The sequence below is a fragment of the Triticum aestivum genome, chromosome 3A (genome assembly GCF_018294505.1).
Source record: "Triticum aestivum cultivar Chinese Spring chromosome 3A, IWGSC CS RefSeq v2.1, whole genome shotgun sequence".
Lineage (NCBI taxonomy): Eukaryota > Viridiplantae > Streptophyta > Magnoliopsida > Poales > Poaceae > Triticum > Triticum aestivum.
In genome coordinates, this window is record NC_057800.1 from 337,713,430 (window position 1) to 337,736,642 (window position 23,213).

Genomic DNA, 23,213 nt, shown 5'->3' on the forward strand with positions numbered 1-23,213 from the left:
CTCCGAAGACATCGACGATATGAACGACAATGCAGGAGAAGAGGAGGCCCAAAACCCATCGTTCACCGGACGATGGAAGGCCACCTCCTCATATGACGTATACATGGTGGATGCACCAAAAGAAAATAGCGGCAATGACAAAGAGAATCCAGTTGAGGATGAACCTCCTAAGACGGAACTAAAGCACCGGCGTCAGCGGCGCCGCTCTAAATCTCGCCACAGCAAAGACAACAACAATGGCACGGGAGACGATAACACTCCGGACGGTGCTGAAGACAGAGAAGATCCCGACGAATGAACTGCCGAATAGGACGATCGGGAAAACGGGCAAGTTAGCCCTGACGAAAAGGCCATAAACGACGACTCGGAGGATAGTAATTATCTTCCACTCTCCGAGGATGAGGTGAGCCTCGGCAGCGAGGATTTTATCATGCCTGAGGAAGCTCAGGAGCAGGAGCGCTTTAAGCGCCGGCTAATAGCCACTGCAAGGAGCCTGAAAAAGAAGCAGCAGCAGCTTCAAGCTGACCAAGATCTTCTCAATGATAGATGGACTGATGTCCTAGCAGCCGAAGAATACGGCCTCAAGCGCCCAGCCAAAATTTACCCGAAGCGCAAATTGCTACCTCAGTTCGATGACGAGGCGCCGGAGCCCATACCATAACCGCACAATGCGACTCACCGACCACCACGCGGTCGGGACAAAGCGGCAACTCAAGACGAACACCAGCCCGCCCCACCTCACCGTAAAGGCAGAGACAACACAGCTCGTGGTCACACATATGACCTTCGGCAGGACCTGGACAATAGAGTAGAACATACCAGATCGATCTACGGATCGTGAGGACGTGCCCCGACACGTGACGACGGCTATCTATTCGGACGTGAGAAGCCTAGTCACACCCTGGCCGAACACCACAGACGGACTCCACCGGAGCTACATCCCAATGTGGCCCAACATAGAGGCACTGCACACCCTCTTTGCTTCATAGACAAAGTAATGGAGCATGAATTCACAGAAGGGTTTAAACCCGTGAATATCGAATCATATGATGGAACAACTGATCCCGCGGTATGGATCGAGGATTTCCTTCTCCATATCCACATGGCCCGCGGAGATGACCTTCATGCCATCAAATACCTCCCACTAAAACTCAAAGGGCCAGCTCGGCACTGGTTAAACAGTCTGCCCGAAAACTCTATTGGCAGTTGGGAGGATTTGGAGGATGCCTTTCGTGGCAACTTCCAAGGTACATATGTCCGGCCACCAGATGCCGATGACTTAAGTCACATTGTCCAGCAGCCCGGAGAGTCAGCCAAGAAGCTCTGGACTAGGTTCTTAGTTAAGAAGAACCAAATCGTCGACTGTCCGGACGCGGAAGCCCTGGAGTCCTTCAAACGCAGCATCCGGGACGAGTGGCTCGCCCGCCACATCGGTCAAGAAAAACCAAAATCCATGTCAGCACTTACCGCTCTGATGACCCACTTTTGCGCGGGGGAAGACAGCTGGCTCGCTCGTAGAAGCAACAGTGCCAGCGATCCGGGCACTTCTGAACTCCGATACGGCAACGGCAAACCACGAAGCAACAAACACAAACGTCGCAATGATAATGAAAGAACGCACGACACAACGGTCGACGCCGGATTTAGTGCCCCCAAACCCGGTCGACGGAAAAAGCCATTCAAGGCAAACAGAGACGGACCATCCAATTTAGACAAGATATTGGATTGGCCCTTCCAGATTCATGGCAACCCCGATAAACACTACAAAAAAAGACACATCCGTGACATTTTGGGCCGAACGAAAAAAAATTCTGTCATACATATGACACTTCTATGACGATAATTGTGACAAAACCCGGTATCATCATAGATGTGGTGGGCTCCTACTTCTATGACAAAAAATCATGATAGAAAATGGGCTTTTCGTCCTGGGCGGGCTGGAGACGCAGCTGCATGACATTCTTTGGGCCGTCCATGACGAAAAAACCCATGGTAGAAGCGAGGGCGAGGAAAATTTCGGGGAGTTCCCGGTTACGGTGGGAGGTCGGGGCCGAGCGATGCGTGTTTCTCTCGTACACATACGCGTGTGTGTGCGAGGCGTTGGCTCTAACTGGACCCGAGAGAGGCGTTGGGCTCTAACTGAACCCGAGGGATTGCACTGCAGGCTACGCGTTACTGAACCAGAGCGATCGATCGATGGCTGTTAACTGAACCCGATCGAGCGATTCCTTCGCTACTGCTGCTAACTAAAGCCGATCGATGTTGCCTCTGGGATGAACAGTGAGCGTTGTGGGGGGGTTTGGATGAACAGTGAGTGGTGGCGTTGCCTCTGGATGAACAGGACCCCGTAGTGTGATGGAGGGCTGGATGAACAGTAGACAGTGGAGGGGTGCCCGTGGAGGGGTGGTTGAACAGGACCCCGTGGTGTGGAGGGATGGATGAACAGTATACGGTGGAGGGGTGCCTGTGGAAGGGTGGTTGAAAAGTAGCCGGTGGAGTAGCGCGCGGTGGAGGCTGGATGAACAGGAGCCTGTGGAGGCTGGAGGAGGTCGACGGTAGCCCTTGGAGCCTGGAGGAGGTCGACGGTGGAGATGAACAGTATCCCGTGGAGTCCCGTTTTGCAGTACGCCACACCCCTCCCGATGAACAGGACCCCCATTTCGATCGTAGGAGGTCCATTTCGTCCGTTTTGCGATACGCCACACCCTTCCCGATCAACAGGACCCCCGTTTCGACCGTAGGAGGTCCGTTTTGTCCGTTTTGTGGTACTCCACACCCCTCCTGATCAATAGGACCCCCGTTTCGATCGTAGGAGGTCCGTTTCCTCCGTTTTGTGGTACGCCTGACCCCTCCCGATCAACAAGACCCCGTTCCGAACATAGGAGGTCCGCTTCCTCCGCTGTGCAGTATGCCAGGCCTCATTTCCGTTGCCTATTCTGTCCAAGCCCTCCCGATGAACACGACCACACATTTCATTCCGACCCAGCCGGTTGGCTCCCACACATTCCGTTGCCTCCCGATGAACACGAGCATTCCGTTGCCTCCCCATGAACACGACGCATTCCGTTGCCTCCCCATGAACACGACGACGACGCTGTTTCTCCGTTCCGACCCAGCCATGTACACGAGTCTTGGCCGTACGTATGCACGAGCAGGCATTCGAGACCCCGCCCGTATGTACACATGCGTGGCCATATTTTCTTTCTTGCACCCTGGCTGCTGTACGTACGTGTACATGCTACGTGCGCGCCTCTACTACGACACATACGCACCTCTACTACGACACATGCGCGCCTCTAAATCCACCAGTATATATGTACGTACACGTTCGCGACCAGAATGACAACGCTACGTACGCTTCGACCAGGTGGGTCCCGACTGTCAGGCACTTCCTTGCCTGCGAAGATGTAGCTGGTGGGTCCCAGTAGTCAGGGGGGCGAATCGGTTTTTTTTGCCCGGACGCACTTCCTTGCGTGCAAAGATGTAGCTGGTGGGTCCCAGTAGTCATGGGCAAACGTTTTTTTCACGAAATACGGTGGCCCGTCCGGTGGGTCCCCACTGTCAGGTGGAGGAATAATTATTTTGAACGTAATAAGGAGGCACTTCCTTGCTGCGGCCGTGGACCCAGCTGTCAGCCTCTCCACGTACAGTCCACGTCCCATGGAAGCCATTCCTTGACCATGTTGACCACGCCGCGCCGAGAGCACCAGGGCGGTGGACGACGGCGAGGCCTAGGAAGGGGACGACGCGGAGCCCGAGAAGACGTGGCAGTGGATGCCCACGCGTAGAGGAGTACGAGGATTCACTGGTTCGCTGCGGTGTGAGGCTGTCATCGCTATAGAATAACAGGGGGTGTGGGTGAGTAGAGGGATGGCCTGGCCAGCGGTGGGAGTAGTAGGGGCGGTGAGGCATCCGCCGCATCGCAGCCAGCCACGGGAGGCAGGAGCACGAGGCACGACCGGCGCTGGTTTGGGCGGCTGGAGCAAGAAGACCAGAGGTTGAAGAAGCACTACGGCCGTTGGATGGACATCGTACGGTCACTGGAGCTAGAATCGTGCATATTGACTAAGTTGACAAAGCCCTCCGTCCCCGTCAACTTAGTAGGCCAACAAGTCAGCCTGCCACTATACTGGGTCCCAGCTAACAAGGGGAGTATTCATTTTTTTTGTGCGTAATAAGGAGGCACTTCCTTGTGTGCGAAGATATAGCTGGTGGGTCCGAGCTGTCAGCGGCGGTAACGTATTTTTCACGAAATACAGAGGCCCTTTCGGTGGGTCCCTGATGTCAGGTGGAGGAATCATTATTTTGCACGTAATAAGGAGGCATTTCCTTGCGTGCGATCGTGGATCCAGTTGTCGGCCTCTCCACGTATAGTCCACTTGAGATGCATGTCGGTCGTTGACCACGTTGACCAGGACGCGCCGAGAGCACCAGGGTGGTGGATGATGGCGAGGCCTAGGAAGGGAACAACACGGAGGCAGGGAAGACTCGGCAGTTGTTTCCCATGCGGAGGGGAGTACGACTGTACGAGGGTTTACTGGTTCGTCTACCATCGCTGGAGAATAACAGCAGGTGTGGGTGAGTAGAGGGATGGCTAGGCCAGCGATGGGAGTACGGTGGGGCGGTGAGGCCTGCGCGGCCGCACAGCCGGCCACGGGGAGGAGGGAGCAGGCAGTCCCGCGGGCGCTTGTTTGAGCGGCTGGAGCAGGAAGAGCAGAGATTGAAGAAGCATGACGGTCGTTCGATGGACATCCAACAGTCATTGCTTGTGTGTGAACCTTTTTTAGGAAAGGCTCAAATATGTGGAAAACAGCATACAACCCATCTGCCATTATTTCTAATAATTTACAGGCCATTTGCTAATTCTTAAGGTTTTTTGGAGCCCATATTCTTTTTGTTAGCATTACAACCCATATTGTGGCCACGTTAAAAAATTATACGAAATTTTGCATATCTCGGTGCGGTCTGAACTGTTTTTAATCCCGAAATTTCGACTCACATTCAAACTGATTTTAAAAATAAATGTATATCAATATAAAATCCAACAAATTCTCCACGCATAAAAATTAATGTAATTTAAAATCTCGAAATGAAAAAAAGATATCTGAAACTAATTGCCGGTTTGATGTGTTTTAAAAAATGTACAACCCATTTCTCATTACTGATGGGCCATTTTCTCGGCCAGCCGAATGAAAGCTCTCCTTGTCTTGAAAGATTTGCAGCCCAACAGGCCTGACAAAGCGACTTACTTGGCAAATCACAAAAAAACTGGGTTGTGGCCGTGGACCCAGCTGTCAGCCTCTCCACGTACAGTACTCTTCCGATGGAAGTCGTTCCTTGACCACGTTGACCACGCCGCGCGGAGAGCACCACGGCGGTGGACGACGGCGAGGCCTAGGAAGGGGACGACGCGGAGCCGGGGAAGACGCGGCAGTGGAAGCCCGCGCGGAGAGGAGTACGAGGGTTCACTGGTTCGGCTGCGGTGTGAGGCTGCCGTCGCCGCAGGGCCTGGCCAGCGGTGGGAATAGTAGGGGCGGTGAGGCCTCCGCGGCAGCACAGCCGGCCACGGGAGGCAGGAGCATGCGGCACGACCGGCGCTGCTTTGGGCGGCTGGAGCAAGAAGACCAGAGGTTGAAGAAGCACTACGGCCGTTGGATGGACATCGTACAGTCACTGGAGCTAGAATCGTTCATATTGACTAAGTTGACAAAGCCCTTCATCCCCGTCAACTTAGTAGGCCCACAAGTCAGCCTCCCACCAAGGTGGGTCCCAGCTAGCCGGGGGAGTATTCATTTTTTTGTGCGTAATAAGGAGGCACTTCCGGTGGGTCCGAGCTGACAGCGGGGGGACGTTTTTTCACGAAATACGGTGGCCCGTCAGGTGGGTCCCAGCAGTCAGGGGGCAAACGTTTTTTTCGCAAAATACGGTGGCCCGTCCAGTGGGTCCCTGCTGTCAGTTGGAGGAATCATTATTTTCCGCGTAATAAGGAGGCACTTACTTGCTGCGGCCGTGGACCCAGCTGAGACTCTCCACGTACAGTATACTTCCGATGGAAGTCGTTCCTTGACCACGTTGACCTCGCCGCGTTCCGTTGCATGCATGCGTCCATGGGCGTGGTGCGTCCCCACTGTCAGCCTCTCACGTACAGTCATCTTCCGATGACTCTCGGTTGTTGACCACGTTGACCACACCGTGCCGAGCGCACCCAGACTGGAACGACCCGGAGATGGGGAAGACGGGGCAGTGGAGTCGCAGATGGAGAGGAGTGGGAAACTTCACTGGTTCGGGTGCGCGGCAGCACAGCCGCGGTGCCGCCCACGGGAGACAGGAGCAAGAACAGAGGTTGAAGAAGGAGCACGGCTGTTGGATTAACATCCAATGGTCCAGCTGCTAGAATCATTTGTTGATTAAGTTGACAAAGCCGTGCGTACACGTCCGCTTAGTAGGCCCACAAGTCAGTCACCAAATCTGACGGGTCCCAGCTGTCAACGGGATGAATAATTTTTTTCGCAAAACAAGGAGGCACTTCCTTCCATGCGAAGATACAGCCGGTGGGTCCCAGCTGTCAGGTGGAGGAAACATTTTTTCAGCTTAATAAGGAGGAACTTTCCTTGCGTGCGACCATGGACCTCGTGGGTCCCAGCCGTCAGGCTCTCCACGTACAGTCCTCTTCCGATGACTCTCGTTTGTTGACCACGCCGCACCGAACGCAGCGAGGCGGTGGACGACGGCGAGGCCCCGGACGGGAACGACTCGGAGATGGGAAAACATCGGCAGTGGAGTCGCAGATTGAGAGGAGGAGAAGGGTTATAACTGGTTCTGTTGCGGCGTGGGGCTGTAGTCTGTGGAGAATAACAGGAGGTGTCGAGGGGTGGAGGGATAGCCTGGCCGGCGGTGGGGTAGCGCTTCGCAGCGATGCGTGCTAAGCAGAGCCGCTAGCCGCCGGAGGCCGGACCAGGCGGTCCCGGCGACGCTGGAGGAAGAAGACGAGAGATTGAAGGTGCATGCCGGCCGTTGGATATAAATCCAATGGCTGTGGATGACACAATCATTTGTTGACCAAGTTGACAACGCCCTGCGTAGGCTTCGACCAATTGGCCCACATGTCAGCCTGCAAAAATGTGGCATATATTTAACCCATGTTTTCTAGAATGTACAGTCCATTTGCTGGGCTGGGTGAACAAATAATTTCGCGTCAATCAGGCCCATTTATATTTTCTAAGAAATCCCAGCCCATTTGCACTTCCTTGAAATACACGTATTAGGTGGGCTCGTTATATATATATATAATGTTATGTTAGAAGGAGCAATTAATATCAAAGAATAAACCGAAGAGGCACATTTAATATATATATATAATTAAGAAATTAGTGAGTTATTGCTCAAAATAAAAATGAGCGCGTTATTATTAAATTGGTCCTTAAAATCTTCGCAAGCTTTTGTACGCAATCACCAGGATTTTCCTTGCCTGTGAGTCAAAAACAACCAGGATTTTCCTTGCCAACTTCCGTTAAACATTTACTTTTATAAGTTAATAACACGTGGGATGTTTTTATAATGTATATATTAAGTCTCTATAAAATATACGATAATAGTAATAATATAAATCTTTCCCTAATAATAAAGCACGGATTGACTCTTTGGGTTCACCGTCACAATACGCTTCTTTCCGTGAATTTACGGTTTCAGTTTTTTTCCGTTAGTTTTGATCAACAGTCCGTCCAATTGCTGCGAGGCGGTACTAAAAACTTTGTCCATCCAATTGGTCCACGTCCACATTCTCTTATTGGGCCTGCACGCATGTTTCGGCCTGCATGCACGCTTTTGTATCTGTACCTTACCTAGTTTTCACACATGTACTCGGAGTAATCCCACCTCGATTGCTTACATGAAAGTCTACCAGTTTATATACCTAGGAAAATTGCATATCAACAATGAGCCTCTTGAACAACAAACACAGAATGAGAACGAAGGGAAATTGTACAACAAAATGGCAGTCCGGCGCGAAGCTGTTCAGTCCGGCGCTCGCCAGGGTGAGGAAGCGGAGGCACAGCGTGCAGACGCCTGCGATGCAGCCTGTTCCACACGCTGGCCACCTCTACACCACGCACGACATGGACACGAGCGCGGCGGCAGGGTGGCATGAGGCTCGTGATGGACCGGATCCAGCGAGGGGAAGGTCGGATCTGTAGGCTTGGAGAGGGAGGTGTGGAGGAGCACACGGGGCAGAGGGCGGAGGAGGATGGAGGCGGAATGCCGAGATCGGGTTGTGGACTCGGAGTGGAGGAGCCACAGAGAGGCTGGGGAGCCACCACGGAAGCCACGAGAGCGAGATGGGTCTGGCCATGCTCGGCGGTCATCAGCCGACTTCGTGTTTCTCTGCTCATGATCCCTGACCACCTGCTGCCCGGGGTCGGCTACATGTTGTTATCTCAGCTTGCTTGGTAGTTTCATTCTTGCTTAAGATTAGACCTAGCCGTGTAGATGCAGATGGACATTGGAGGTACAGTGTTGGCACTGACGACTTGGATAAAAATATTTTTGTATGCACTCCGAGTGGGTCAGTCTATATACACTTAAATTTTTACATTCAGTTTCCTTCAGTTAGACGACAGCAAGGAGATAATGCACTCCTTTTTTCTGAAAAAATATCATAAGGGACATCTTTTGGAAGAATGACGAGCCATGTTGGCCATAGTTGGAGTGAAAGAATTACAACTTTTTTGTGCCAAATAATCAAATATAGCACTGGTTCAGAAAAAAACCGAAACCATGAGAAATGTTGTTGTTGGATGTCAGTGCGCATCATATATCCTCTTGGCCATGCCGGTCATAACAGCAACAACTTTCTTCAGGCTGGTGATGCTCATATTGTCAATCATTCTCACTGTGGTGCCTGAGACAAAAACTCCTAAGGCAGTTTGGTAATTTATGATGTTATTACACCGGAGCACATGTAATGACAGACCCGGTAAAGAAGAATAGAACGTAAGTGTGTGCCATATTTTTTCCCGTTGCAACGCACGGGCCCTTTTGCTAGTATATATAATGTGGTTAGAAGGGAAAACATAAATTGGACACAACATTACTTTTATAAGAGACCTGCGTTTTATACCCCACAGTAGGCATACTAACAAGTTCACACACAAATACAACAGAAAAGGTAAACATTCATATCAAACTCAGGTTCACAGGACACGTTCATATTCATAGCCAACATTCACTATCAACAACTCAAAAGATTCATATATACACAAGCTCAGCATATCTATGCATCCAAATGATTGATAGATCACACGACAATATTCATACATAATTCACAAAAAGATTCAGATATACACATGTTCAGTATGTTTATGCATCCAAATGATTGAGATCACAGCCAATATGATCCATGGACGAACTTTAATTACCTAGGGTACAGACTGGTAAATGGTGTTCAATCGGAGGTACTTCTTGCTAAAATTAGTTCTTGTACGAGTAAACTTTCGAGTACATAAGAGGCAGCACAGACAATCTGAACTTTGCTTGTAGGTTTATCCTCAAATAGTGGCCTCGTGCCGAGGGAGGTTTGAGCAACTTGGCCACTACTTTCATCCAACTAGTTTACTGGCTCATCTTGGTCCTGTATCTCGCCAAAATTCTACATTGCAGACGAGAAAGGAGGCGGTTGAGAAAATGAACCACCCAAATTTTTTGTGCAGTTCAACTGAAATGGAGCATCCTTGGCGTGCAGACTGATTAAGTGCCAGATGAATATACGCGTCAACCAACTTGTCTGGAATCTTTAGACTCCATGCCATATAGTTCGCTACCATATGTGCCGATAACCAAAAGGCACAAGTTGGGACCAAAGACTGGACTGCGTTTTTCTGGGCTATGCACCAAGCAATATTTTTGGCGTTCACTCTCCTAATACTTGGAGTTTGACAATTGGTTGACGCCGGTTGATACTCGAATGAATATAGGCACTTCTTGTCAACATCGATGCTTGTCTGAGTGAACTTTGGAGTACATAGCAGCAGCATAAGTACCTGTCCATCTGATCATTTTGTGCAGTTCTACTGAAATCACCCGATGTAATGATTTGCCTGCGAGTTCAGGCTCCAAATTACTCCTTTATGAAATCGGCAAACAGTAGCACAATACCAAATTACCAATACATATGACAGGCACAATAATCAGGATAAAGACCAGTACCAACCTGTGTGAGGTAGCATATCAATTACTATTTCCTTTGACTGGAAGCCGAGATAAGCCAAGCGACTGACAGCAAAGGAAGAAAGCAAGCGGAGATTAGCGACTGACAGGAAAGGACGGAAGCTGTCGAGGCAATGAAGCACCCAAAGTTTTTGTGCAGTTCCACCAAAATCGAGCATCCCTGTTGGCACATATATTGAGAGAGTGAGATTACTGTAATAGTGGGACTAGTTGATGAAACATACACTAACAAATAGAAGCACCCTCATTATCTTAATGGGTAAAGTTAGCAACATAGTAGTCTTGCTTAAAGAGAGGTATTAGTTTATTTAATCAGTGCCAATTAGCTCAACTCAACACTCAAAGCATTGCCATTTATCATAGGTTGCAAAACTTTAACGTGCAAAGATAAAGGAGTTTCTCATGACAGTAGCACGATACAAATAGAGATGACAGCAAACTAATATGGATGAAGGCCTTAGGCCCGTACCAACCTGAGAAAAAAGCTTATTCATGTAGTCCCATAAGAGATGATAAAGCACTCACTGGAATCACACAATAGTATATATTTTTGTGCACTTCAAATGTATGGTTGAAATCACTCTTGTTTACCAGTGCTGAGATTATATCGAAAGATTATCAAGAACTTCCAGCAGAGTTAAAGCACTGGCTGGGATACAGTTCATTGTATTGTCTTGTGTAGTTCCACTAAAATGTATGATTGGCACAACATGATCCCTGTTTGCACAAGTAGGAACAAGGTGAAACCTTCATTAGCTTAGTGAGAAAGGATAGGAAGACATTAGCATATTACTCAAACAGTAGCATCAAATTCATGATGGACAATACGCAAAACATTGCCTCATTGAACCAATGGCAATAAATTGACATGCAAAACAATAGCACTATTATGTCATGACACTAATAATATTCCCTCCCTGCTCCACCACATGATTCACCTCCATAGACAAACATACACACGTACATGATTCAGCATAGGGTCCTACTAAAGATTTGTTTAACTCCAACAGGAAAATTAGGCAGTAATAAATTAGTGGTACTTAAGTACTCCTAATTAATTAAGTGAGACAGCAGAAGTGGAAGGGCTCCCTGGAGGATCGTCTCACATGTAAGGTAGTCGTTGCCGGAGCCCTTGAATGGCCTCGACTGAGGCCTCTGGCTTCAGCAAGATCGCCTTGGCACTGTTTATTCTTCTTCTTCTTCCTCTTCATGCTCTGTTTCTCTTTCTCCTCACCAGTTGGTGAAACCAAGTACATGATTGGCCTTCTAATTCAGAATTGGTTTTGTCCGTGAGGGAGTACAAGTGTACTAGTAAAAAACATTATTTTCTCATGGCAGTCGGAAAATAGAGATGAACACATGCATTAAATATCATTCTTACCTAAAGGAAGGTTATGGCGCAAATATGGATGATGAGGATTGGAACACAGATCTCCCTTTGTGCAGTTCCACCAAAATGAACCAACTGTTCCATTCTGACATTCCAGTTAAACAGCACAAAAGTCACTTCTTTTAAGAAGAGTTTTGTGCAGTGCACCAAAAGGTCACAACAGCAACCAGGTGAATTGGATATCCCTGTTTGCACAAAAAGGCACAGAGGAAACAGTCAGAGTCTCAAACAATTACAGGCAAAAACATTTGGCTAAACTTGTCATGGCTTATAACAGTGGCATGGCTTCATTTTTACCAGGGACATTAGATTAAGAACAGCTAAGGCTGCGTTCGGTTCACAGGTTTGGTGCAGGATTTTCGTAGGAACACAATTCCTACGGTATTCTTTCCCTTCCAACCGTTCGGAACACGGGAAAGGTGAATAGTGTTTCATAGGAAAGCTGGTCTGGTAGTACTGATTCCATAGGATTAGAAACATCCACGCGCTGCTCATTTTTTGGGCGGAAGCCCGAGGCAGGCGCTCGCTGCCATGCGTTAGACAGGTTGCTGTGCTGTGTTGCCGGAATAAAAAAATCAACCTATGTGTGGTACGTGAGGTGAGGACAAGAGTAGTCACTGTGCAGCTGAATAAACAAATAGCATCTCATACTGCCAAGCATGCTACTCTAAAAAAACAAATCTGTACATTTCGTAGTCCATCCGAACACATTCTCTTGAGAGTTTCCTCCGGTTCGCTGTTCCATAGTTTTATACCTACATTCCTTTCCTATTCCTCTATTTTCATCAAGACCTATGTTTTCTGCCCCTTTATTCTGAACGGAGCCTAAATATTTGGTATAAGGGCATGGGACAGTGGGTGCACCAGCAGTCCAGCACCATGTACGTAAACAGGGGCATAAAGTGGTGATTCATAGTTTGTTGCCCCGAGAAACAAACATCCAAGAAACATATCTGGGTTGGTCCCATTTTTGTTCACTCTAGCCACCTACTCCTATGTGTGGATAGCAAATCTAGTCCTGGTCATACCACTGTGTACAGCGTTACCCCTATATTTCCCTTTTCGACCAAGAGACCGGTTGGATGACCAGTCTGTACTACTTTCACCCCCTTTCCTTCCTGTTTGTACCAAGTCCGATGTACATACTAAATTCCCCCACCCCCACTTTATTTCTTGTTTGAACCAAGTACTCCCTCCGTCCGGAATTACTTGTCATCAAAATGGATGTGTCTAGAACTAAAATACATCTAGATACATCCATTTCAATGACAAGTATTTTCGGACGGAGGGAGTACAAGATTCGACTCCATGAAGTAGCTTTACCTCTAACAATAGAAGAAAAAAATATGTGACGTTGGACCATCCGATCGAGAGGGGCTGAGAGGTAGAAAATGATGCACATGCAGCGACGTAGCGAGCTGGGGAAGTAGAGCTAAGGCGGTTTCGAACGAAGATATACCTGAAGGTCGTCGGGATGTGGATAGGTGGGCGGCGGGAGGCCGGATCCGCCCACAGGCAACGACGAAGGGATCGGAGGACCTCCCGCGCCGGCGCTCGGCCAGAGATAATGGTGCGGCCGGCAGTGGGTCTCCTCCCTCGCTGTCGACGACGGCCTAAACGCTGCCCCTCCTCCCCTTCACCGGCGGAGGGGGATACGTCCGGATCTGTAACCAGCGGTGAGGATAGAAAGCCAGTGTTTTTTGAAGGGAGAAAGACAGTGTTACTACCCCTATCTTGTTTAGATCTGGAGAGGATGAGAGTGTGTGAATAGAGCAACCCTAGCAAGCAAGCGCGGAGGCTCCGGCCTATATATACGTAGTGGGGTAGTTTTCCTTTTTCACTCCATCAAAACAATCGTTTAAAATTGTGTACTACTACATGCCAGGTCGCGGTTTTTTAGTTGTTGATTGTTTTTTGAGATAGCTACCCGCTTGTTCCAAGTGGTGTTACGGTGTGCCAGGTCGCACTTTGTATCGTTCAAGTCTGGTACTACAAGTCCCTCCATTAAATGAACAACCACCCCCTCGTAAAAATTGTGAACAAGCCCACGGCTAAAATTAGCGGAAACGTGGGTTGCCCCAACATGCATTATTATTTATATTTTCTACTCCCTCCATTCCTAAATATAAGTCTTTTTTATTAGCCACACCTAAGACAAGAATTTTTTTATTAGCAGTGAACCCCACATGTCATAGACACAAAAATTGTGGCAAGATTCCCTTAGGCAAGCCAAAGTGTGTCTAACAATTTGAGCAACTCAGGTTAGGCAAGTGTGGCAAGTGTGGGAAAAATAATGTGGCAACATAAGACAAACATAGTCACAATCCAAACAGCCCCGTAATTTTTTGTGACATGCATGAAAATTTGGTTAGTTAAATTTATAGTCAAAATTTGGCAAGGTGCATCAAATCAACACATGCAAGTATCAAAAGGAAAGTCACGGCATGCATGCATGCGTTGTACTCCCTCCGTTTCCAAATATAAGTCTTTTTAGAGATTGCAACAAGTGACTACATACGAAGCAGAATATGTCTACTCCTACATACGAAGTAGCCCATTTGAAATGTGTAAAAAGACTTATATCGAGTGCAGTGCTTTGATGTGTCGCGTCAACTCGTACAAGACCGAGAAATTTGATTACTACAACGCCCTCTCCCTCGCGGACTGAGCTCCGGTGCCTTAACTGCACCTGCCTTTGGCTGCATGACAGGAGGGCCAACCACCTGTTGGGCCCACCTGTCATAGACGCAAAGGCAGGAGCAGTAAGTAGAAGCTTTCGCTACACGCTATCCCTCCCGCACGAGGTGGACGGACATGCAGCAGTGGATTCGATACTGTAGAAGTAGGAGTAACATCATTGTTCGTCTTCTCGAAGAGGCGAAGAGCCAAGCGCAACCCGAACGTGGCAGTTGCGAACGCTCGCGTGGTGCGGTTCCTTGGAGTACTAGCCAGGCTCTTGCATGAGACAAAATTGCTATTGTTTAACAATTAAACTCCATTATCCATTGGTTGATACTCATTCTGCATAGGTCCACGCGCTTAGCACCGTTTCCTCCTGGGGTCACCAATGTTTATTTGCTAATTAATAGCATTGCATGCAATGAACTAGCCATTGCAAGTCATTAAAAGCATGCACACCTCTCATCTCTTATTGGTTGATATGTCAAGAAACAAGAAACAAGGTAGAAGTTAATGCACCGCGCCTAAGTGTTTTGGGACTATTTGGTTTTCGTAAGATGACTTACACACCTAGACGGAGGGAGTAGTATAGCCCTGTAAACCGGAAAGGAGTATTTGCCTTTCTAGAGATTTCAACAAGTGACTAGACTACACCGTGTGCAGTACTCCCTCCCTTCCGGTTTATAGGGCTCAAATCTCAAATCTCATGAACCAAGGCATTTTGCGATTGGAGGAATGTATCTCGTACTTTACAAAACTACCCTAATTAAACTCATGCATTAATTACGTAGTTCTCTCATTTTCCTCTCCGCCTTGGTCGCGGTGCACAATATTGAGCACTCCTATATGACTAGCCGCTCTATCTACATGCGGGACATTTCAAAGCATCCGGGCCCGCGTGCCATCCACCAAATCACAGTGAGGTGCTACAGTCGAGACTCACCTGTCACCCCGGTGTGGCCGTCATGACCCGTCATATCACAAAACCCACACCTTTACCAGCAGTGGTAAGGTGGCCTCCAAGTTGGACTGGACGAAGCAACCATCATTTCACTGGAACGCTCGTTCAAGCCCTTTCTTCCCTTTCTTGAAGAAAACCTCACTCCAGGCTACTCACTTCTGCCATTTTTCTTCTGTACCGACGAAGGAAAGGTGGGCGAATCAGTTATGCTGCTATATTTTCATTCCAAGAATCTTCTTTTTGCGAAGCACCGACCGATTCTCACATCCTATTCTTTTCCCGTTTTCATTGCGATTGTGGTTTCCTTTCGATTGCTTTTTGTTTGTCAGTTCATTGATGGATCCTGGAGCACTAGGCAAAGAGTTGCCGGCGGACAACCCACTGGAGACAGCGATCTCCAGGAAGCGAGCACCGACCAACGAGTTGACCATGTTGGCGGGCCAACCCATGGAGACGAAGAACTCCAAGAAACAAGCACTGGCCAAAGAGTTGAGGACGTTGGCGGACGAACTCCTCAAAGAAAGTTGGAAGAACAGCAAGGGCCCCACCGTGCCTACCCCAGGAACTCTGATTGCCACCTATGTGAGGCTCAAGACCGAGTTTGAGGAGATAGTCGCCGTTGAGAAGCAGTATTCCCCTGGCAAGGTGATGGCCCCCATCGAGGACGAGGAGATGGCCCCGGAGGGATGAGATCCCCCGGTGAGCTGCACAAGGTAAAAAATAATGGCTTATTACCATAGTTGTGGTTTTTGATTATTTGCAATGTGCTTGCTAATATGTTAGGGTTGTGCAGGTGCCGGTGGACGTCCTTGATGATTCTGATGTCGTGGCCCGTCCTGTTGGCATCGCCCCGGAGATCGATTCCGATGCCGCTGTCCATCCTGTGGACATCGCCCCAGAGATCGATTCCGATGTCGCGGTCAGTCCTGTGGACATCGCCCCAGAAATCGATTCCCATGCCGCTGTCCGTGTTGTGGTCATTGCCCGAGAGATCGATGACAAGAAATAGTTGGTCGCGCTAATCCTTCAGGGTAGTTTGCATTGCCCTGTGTTTAATTACCAGAACGATGCGTGTTATCAAACCATCTTAGGGCTAGTGCACTGTCTTGTGTGGGCGGATCTTGCTACTTTTGTTTGATAGTGAATCATGCGATGAATCATGCGAACCCTCTCCGAGTTATGGAAACAGATGTATCCTCACCAGCTTTTGATGTAATATATGGCATGCTTAGATGTAAGTTTGAACTGTTTATCATATCAGCAGGGCTTGTTTGATGATTCTTGGTGTTAGTAGGCTAGCTACTGTGCGAGCTATAGTACTTGCAAAACACTCACCGAAGAGAAACGTTGGGGCTGATGAGCTCGTGGTACGCTTATACTTATCCCTCGTCGATCGACCAATAGCCCTAGCTCCTAAAATTGTAGGCTTAGCGATCGATCAGACAATAGTCGACATACATTCAGGCCTCATTTGGTTCATAGGGTAGGAAAATCGTAGCAAAAGTACAGAGAACGTGCAACACAAAATCATAGCAGTGCAGAGACGTACTCCCTCCGTTCCAAAATAGATGACCTAGGCGGGCTAGTTTGGCCTAGTGGGTTTCAGTGATATGACGTGGTACAGTGCCGTCCAGTCTTCGCGTGTGGTAGCAGTATTGCGGGTACAGTAAGTTTTCTTGAAGAAGCGGAATTCAACGAAGTCATGATGGTTCCTTCGTCCGAACAACTTACAGTGGGAAAGGTTGGGCCTGCGATACGACCGGGGTAGACCAGGATAATTTTGTGCATGGCAGGTGGACCAGGATGGTCGACGTCCCACATGTCGGCGAATGAAAGTATTCTTTCCGATATAGAGGACGAGCAACGAGTATTCATTGTTTATTTTTGATGAAAGCTATTGTCTCCACTGTTACGACGGAGGAGTGTGAAACACGGCAGCCCAGTGAACTTGGCATGTGCACCACTCCCTCCTTCCTCATGTAATGCCCAGGTTACAGCTTTTTCTCACTTTCTCTCTATCTATTTCCTCTCAAATGTTTTTTACCTTTCTTTTTTAAGACACAATTGTTTTTATGCCTTTTTTAGAATTATTTTTTATACCTAGGAGCACGTGTAGAGACGGGCTCTTGCAGAGCCCACTCCTTGACTTTGTCAATGCCTCTCTCTCCTCCACATAAGGAGTACTACTTGCTATGCATGCATGCGGCGGGCAGCTGGCGTCTTGAGGGGCCAGGGCAGTGAGATCGGGCTCCGGAAGCAGTCCGGACTCCAGCATGGCCCACCTCACATTATCACCATATATTTCTTGGAGTCCGTGCGCGGCGGGCGGGCGATCTCTTCTCCCTCCCCTGTTTCTCTCTTCTCAGCCGACGCCCGCCGAGCGATTAGATTTCAGCTATCGACGGTTTATTCAATTACGGTCCCACATGTCAGTGAAATTGCAAGACAACGCGTGTCCCCTCTGGTGAGCGGCGTGCGAGCCGGACTGTCGGGGTTGCGACGCGTACGAGTCATAAGTGTGTCGCCTTTTCCTTTAGAACTTGCGAAGCGTAACATTTTCGCGCGATCGATCGATAGAAATCCAGAACAAAATGACGAGGGCGGTGCTTTCCCGCTCGTTAGGCGGGCTAGTTCGAGTGATATGACGTGCTACAGTGCCGTCCACTTGCTCCATTTTTATGTAAGCAAGAGTTTACACTCTTACGCGGGAGGAGTGCGAAACACCGCGGATCTGAATTTGATCGAGGGATAACTGTTCCCTGCCAAATAATGGAGGATTGTTAGCGATTATAGCATGATAGTTAGGGCATCTCCAGCGTTGGCCCGCAAATTTACACCGGCATCTGTCTGAGGACACTGATGGATGCCATCCGATGCTGCCCGCATACCTTTCGATAACTATATGAACTAACCGGACAAAATTCATGCAAACAAAGCAAATTTCAAATTAACCGGATGAAATTCATTACATTTCAAAAAACTTTTCCTACAAACTGGACGAAATTCATTACATATTTCGCACAAACCGTACTAAAACCTACTGTAAACCTAATCTAAACGATCGCTGGCGCCCGACCACCATGTCCGGCCATGAACCCAAGAAAGCCAGCCATTGCCTTTGCCTCCTCCTCATCCGCCTCGATAACCTCCTCCTCCGGAGCACAAGGTTGTGAAGATTTTTGCCTCCACGTCGCCGTCAAGCGCCTAATCGGCCGCTGATGTTTACCCCACCAAGCTTGGCGTCGACTGAGTGGAGTAGCGGTGGCGTTCCCGGGACCAGAGCACCGGCGACCTACCACGTACTACTCTTCCTCACTGCCGGCTGCGCCCGTGCACGCGCGCCGGCTTCATGGTCATGGCGGCGGAGGGCGGCTGGGGGGTGCCGGCGATCTCCTTTGTTCGCTCATACGACAGTACATCGAAGAGAGCTTTGGAGCGCGCCCGGAGCGGAGCCGCCGATGTCCCTCGTCTGCTCCTGCAACAGTATGTCCAAGAGAGCTTCGGAGCGCCAGGAGGCCATGGTTGAAGTGGTGCCGACAGAAGGAAGGGACCGGAGAAGAATAAGTGTGGGTCTTTGGCTATGGCTGGGAGCTAGGGCTCAAGTTAATATAGCGGGCGAATGGCAATGAGCCGCGGCAGACGGATGGACAACTGGCGCCGGAGTAGGTTCGTCGGGCATGAATGCGGACGCTGCTTCAGTGACTTAACTGCAGATGCGTTTGGGTTACTGACATGTGGGCCCAACGGGCATCTGGCCCGCATGTTAGTGACACACCAATTGCACCTGCAGTTAAGTCCCGTGAATGCGGCATTGATATTCTGGAGAGATGATGACCGTTTTAGGGGGGAAGCGCGCACTAGCGATGGAAGGGGTTTCGGTGTGCAGTGGCACTAAGATCGGTCGCTCATGATAGTACATACTCCGTACCATACTACCATAGTACCCTCTCTAGCTTAGGTTGTTTTATAGATTGTCATTGTGATGGATGATATACATGAGCAAGGCGGTCCGAGTATGACTGTTGGTGTTGAGCCAGGTGAATACATGCTCGGCGTTTGCGTAGGCCTCCATCAAATGTCTAAACAGTAATGTCAGGCATCGCCGGGGCGCGCAGGTGATGGGCTCGCCGTTTGCGTTGCGCCATGAGCAGGACTTTGATTTAGAGGGCGACGTGCATGCATTAGCATGCTTTGACAGCGTGAGCGTGAGTGTCTGACGCGAAGTATTTCATTTTCATTTGGCTGACGAGGGTGTGTTGCAGCGACGAGTCCGTGGTTTGATTCCCCACATACGCATAATTTTGGTTTTTACAGTATTTCTTTCTCCATTAACAGGTAGGCCCGCATAGATAGATAAAGAACACGAGCTGATGAGGCGCATGTAGACTATTTGACTGGTCAACCAGACAAATACGAAGCTATACGCTGAGCCAATGACCGTATAATCACCATATCTCATATACAATGATCAAAGTGAGCTATCAAGACAAGTTTGATGACTGCTAATGCATTTTACTCGGTAATAAATGACCAGGATTGAAGGGGAATCCAAATTTGCTTCGTCTTCTGTCCTTGAGCTCTTGACAAACCAATGCACTATACAGTTGTCCGGCCACTCCACCCTAGAGCTCTCACCAAGCGTCGTTCATGCCACCATGCCGCACACTAACCGGTAAGGCAGCAATGGCATCCCGCTGTAACGCCCCGAGACCGATGTGCCAGGTGTCCTCCAGTTATTCGCTGTTGTTGTGTTGTCATTGCTTGCGTGTCATGCATTGCATATCATGTCATCATGTGCATTTCATTTGCATACATGTTCGTCTCATGCATCCGAGCATTTTCCCCGTTGTCCGTTTTGCAATCCGGCGCTCCTATGTCACCCGGTGTCCCTTTCTACCTTTTTTCGTGTGCGGGTGTTAAACGTTTTCGGATTGGACCGAGACTTGCCAAGCGGCCTTGGTTTACTACCGGTAGATCACCTGTCAAGTTTCGTGCCATTTAACTTCGTTTGATACTCCAACGGTTAACCGAGGGACCGAAAAGGCCTTGTGAGTGTTGCAGCCCAACACCCCTCCAAAGTGGCCCAAAACCCACCTAAGACCTCTCCATCATCTCGGTCGTTCGATCACGATCGTGTGGCCGAAAACCGCACCTCATTTGGACTCTCCTAGCTCCCTCTACCTATATATTTGTGCTCCCCTCCCGAAATCCACGCAGATGAAACCCTAGCTTCTTCCCCTCGCGCCGTCGGACAAAAACTGCCCACCGCCCGGACATGTCCGCGCCGCCGCCACGTCGTCCGGCCAATCCGGCGCCGACACCTCAGCGCTCGCCGCCGCCCTCACCCACTACCATCGTGCCACCTGTCCATCGCGTGGCCGCTCCACCCGCCGCCGCTGTCCAGCCCGCCCGGCCCACAGCAGGCCCGCGTGGCCCGCGCGTCGCCGCCGCCGAGCGGGCGCGCTCTCGCACCTCCCGCTGCCCCGGTGTGCGTTTCGGCCGCCGCCTCGCCACGGGACCACGCCGCGCCACCGCCGGTCAACCTCGCCGGAGCTCGCCGCCAGGACCCTCGCGCCTCCCCAAGCTCCGTCCATCGCCGGAGATGGATCCCCAGCCTCGTCCTCCACCGGATCGAGTGGATCCCGGCCTCCCTCGACCTCCCATGCCTCGCCGGACTTCCTCTGCCCTCGCTGGAGCCCTCCAGCACCGCCGCGCCATGGCCGCCGTCCTGCGTCGCCTTCCTCCTGTGAGTGCGTCGCGCCGCCCGAGCGCCCGGCCATTCGTCGCCCTTCGCCGGTGCCGCGCCCCGGTGACCGTGCTCCTCCTCCTCAACCTCCTTGGCATCTGCACCCTCGCCGGAGGAGCTCGCCGCCGGCATTGACCTGCCCCTGGACGAGATCCACCAGGTCGTCTACCCAAACGCCGCGCGCCCTCGTCCCCGGATCGCTCCATCCCGGATCTCCTCGTCCCGCTTCCCCGAGGTCTATTTTTTTCACTAAGTCCCGAGGATCTCAGTAATTTTTAGCATTTTTCCGCATGTCGTAACTCTGCATCCGTAGCTCCAATTCGTGCGTGTAGCATATCAAAATGTTCGCCTCAACGAGTACATCATTTCATCTCATTGCGTCTTTTTCATTTGAGCTCATATTGATGCCCGAAATGTTGTTGGAAGAGGGCTATGTGATGAATTTGTCCGATCTGTTGCAGCAATTGGCATTTTGTCATTTTTGCCATGAGTAATGTGTGCATGCTATGACCCTGAGCTCTACATGTGTTTTGTTGTATGTCATGCCATCTCTACAAAGGTGCTTGCCATGTATTTTTGTGAGGGTCAATCTGGATAGTCATGACGAGCAAAGCTTGCTTGTGCTTTTCAATGAAGCATTGCAGCAGTATCGGTGTTACCTGAGGAAATCACATTTTGATGGCAAGTCTATAAACGAATTTCCGGTGAAGTCTCCTGTGCTAAATTTAGAAGACATTGAATGGAAAAACCTTGTTATGCACTAGTCTCGTTCCCAGGATGAGGTACTGTCTATGAAATCACATGACAATTTGAACTTCTACTTTTCTGCATGTGCCTTACAGATCTTTTTTGCAGGAAATCTGCTTGAAGAAGAATTCCGGTTTGATAAGAACGACAGGATATCGCAAATATGCCGCCTGCTGCTTTGCTCTTGTTAGTACCTGTTGTCCTGTATCACTGTACTTGCATACATACATGGTTCATTATGTGACAGCAGTATGCATGATAGCTTGTTTATCAATTGTTCGCTCCAAATTATATGATCTGTATGAATGGTTACACTAGTGTAGAATATATCCAATGCCAATGTTTTTTTATCTTTGCATTGTTCTTGTAAGTACATGATGTCCTTTATCAGTGTACTTATAATGACAGGTAGTTGTTCATGTACCATCACTCTGCAGCTTATTTTCCTTTACCCTCCATTTTCTACACATCAGATCTATATTTACTCTTACCATAAGGTTGGTACTGAAGAAGTTTAGCTGTGCATTGCTCTTGGCTGTACCTTTTGCCTGTATCACTGCACTTACATTTATAGCTACTTGGTTATGTACCATCACTCTTCATCTTATCTTAAATATTCTCCATTTTTCGTATATTATCACATCTATATTTACTCTTAACAAAATGTAGAATAAAGGCAATGCTTTTGAAGAACATTCGGTGGTAAACTTCTTGAATTGCCCTCCCATCAGCATGGACAAGGCCTTTATAGAGCCTGTCTTCACCAATAATGTAAGTTTGTCCATCTCAAGCCTTCAAACTTTGTTGTATATATTTGGTTAGGCATGACTGCAACAGATGTTTATTTTTGGTGTTTGCATCAAATTGCTTGTTGAAAGTTTATTATGTAGTTCATAAACAAAAGTTTGTCCTTTCTCAATTTAAGTTTTCAGTTGTACAACCAAGTTCCTTCTTCATACCATGTAAATTAAACTATACAGAGCAAGTGATCTTCTTTTGCACTGCATGTATGCTTCTGTTCTTCATCCGTAATCCAGTGGTGTGGTGAACCTACCCACTACAGCATAATGTCATATTCTGCAATGTCTTAACTATGAACAATGTCATATCATTCTACTATTATTTAAACCGTCTCTTTATTTGCCAATATGAAATGGTATAAATTGACAGCACACTAACCATTGATACTTATGAGTTCTTGATCTGTAATCCAGTGGTGTCGTGAAGCTGCCAACTCCTTCACAATGTCATTTCCTGCCATGTCTTGACCTGAATAATACCATATTGTGTTAATGCAATTTTAAACTGTGTCACTTTATTCGTCAGTAAGAAATGTGATGAATTGTCAGCACTGATACTTTTATGTGCAAAACCTGTCATTTGTCTGCTTGTTTATCCTTTAGAGTGAAGAAGATATAAGTGTTGAACAAGCGCAGTCTCATCATCTTGCTCAGCTGCTTGCGCTGCAG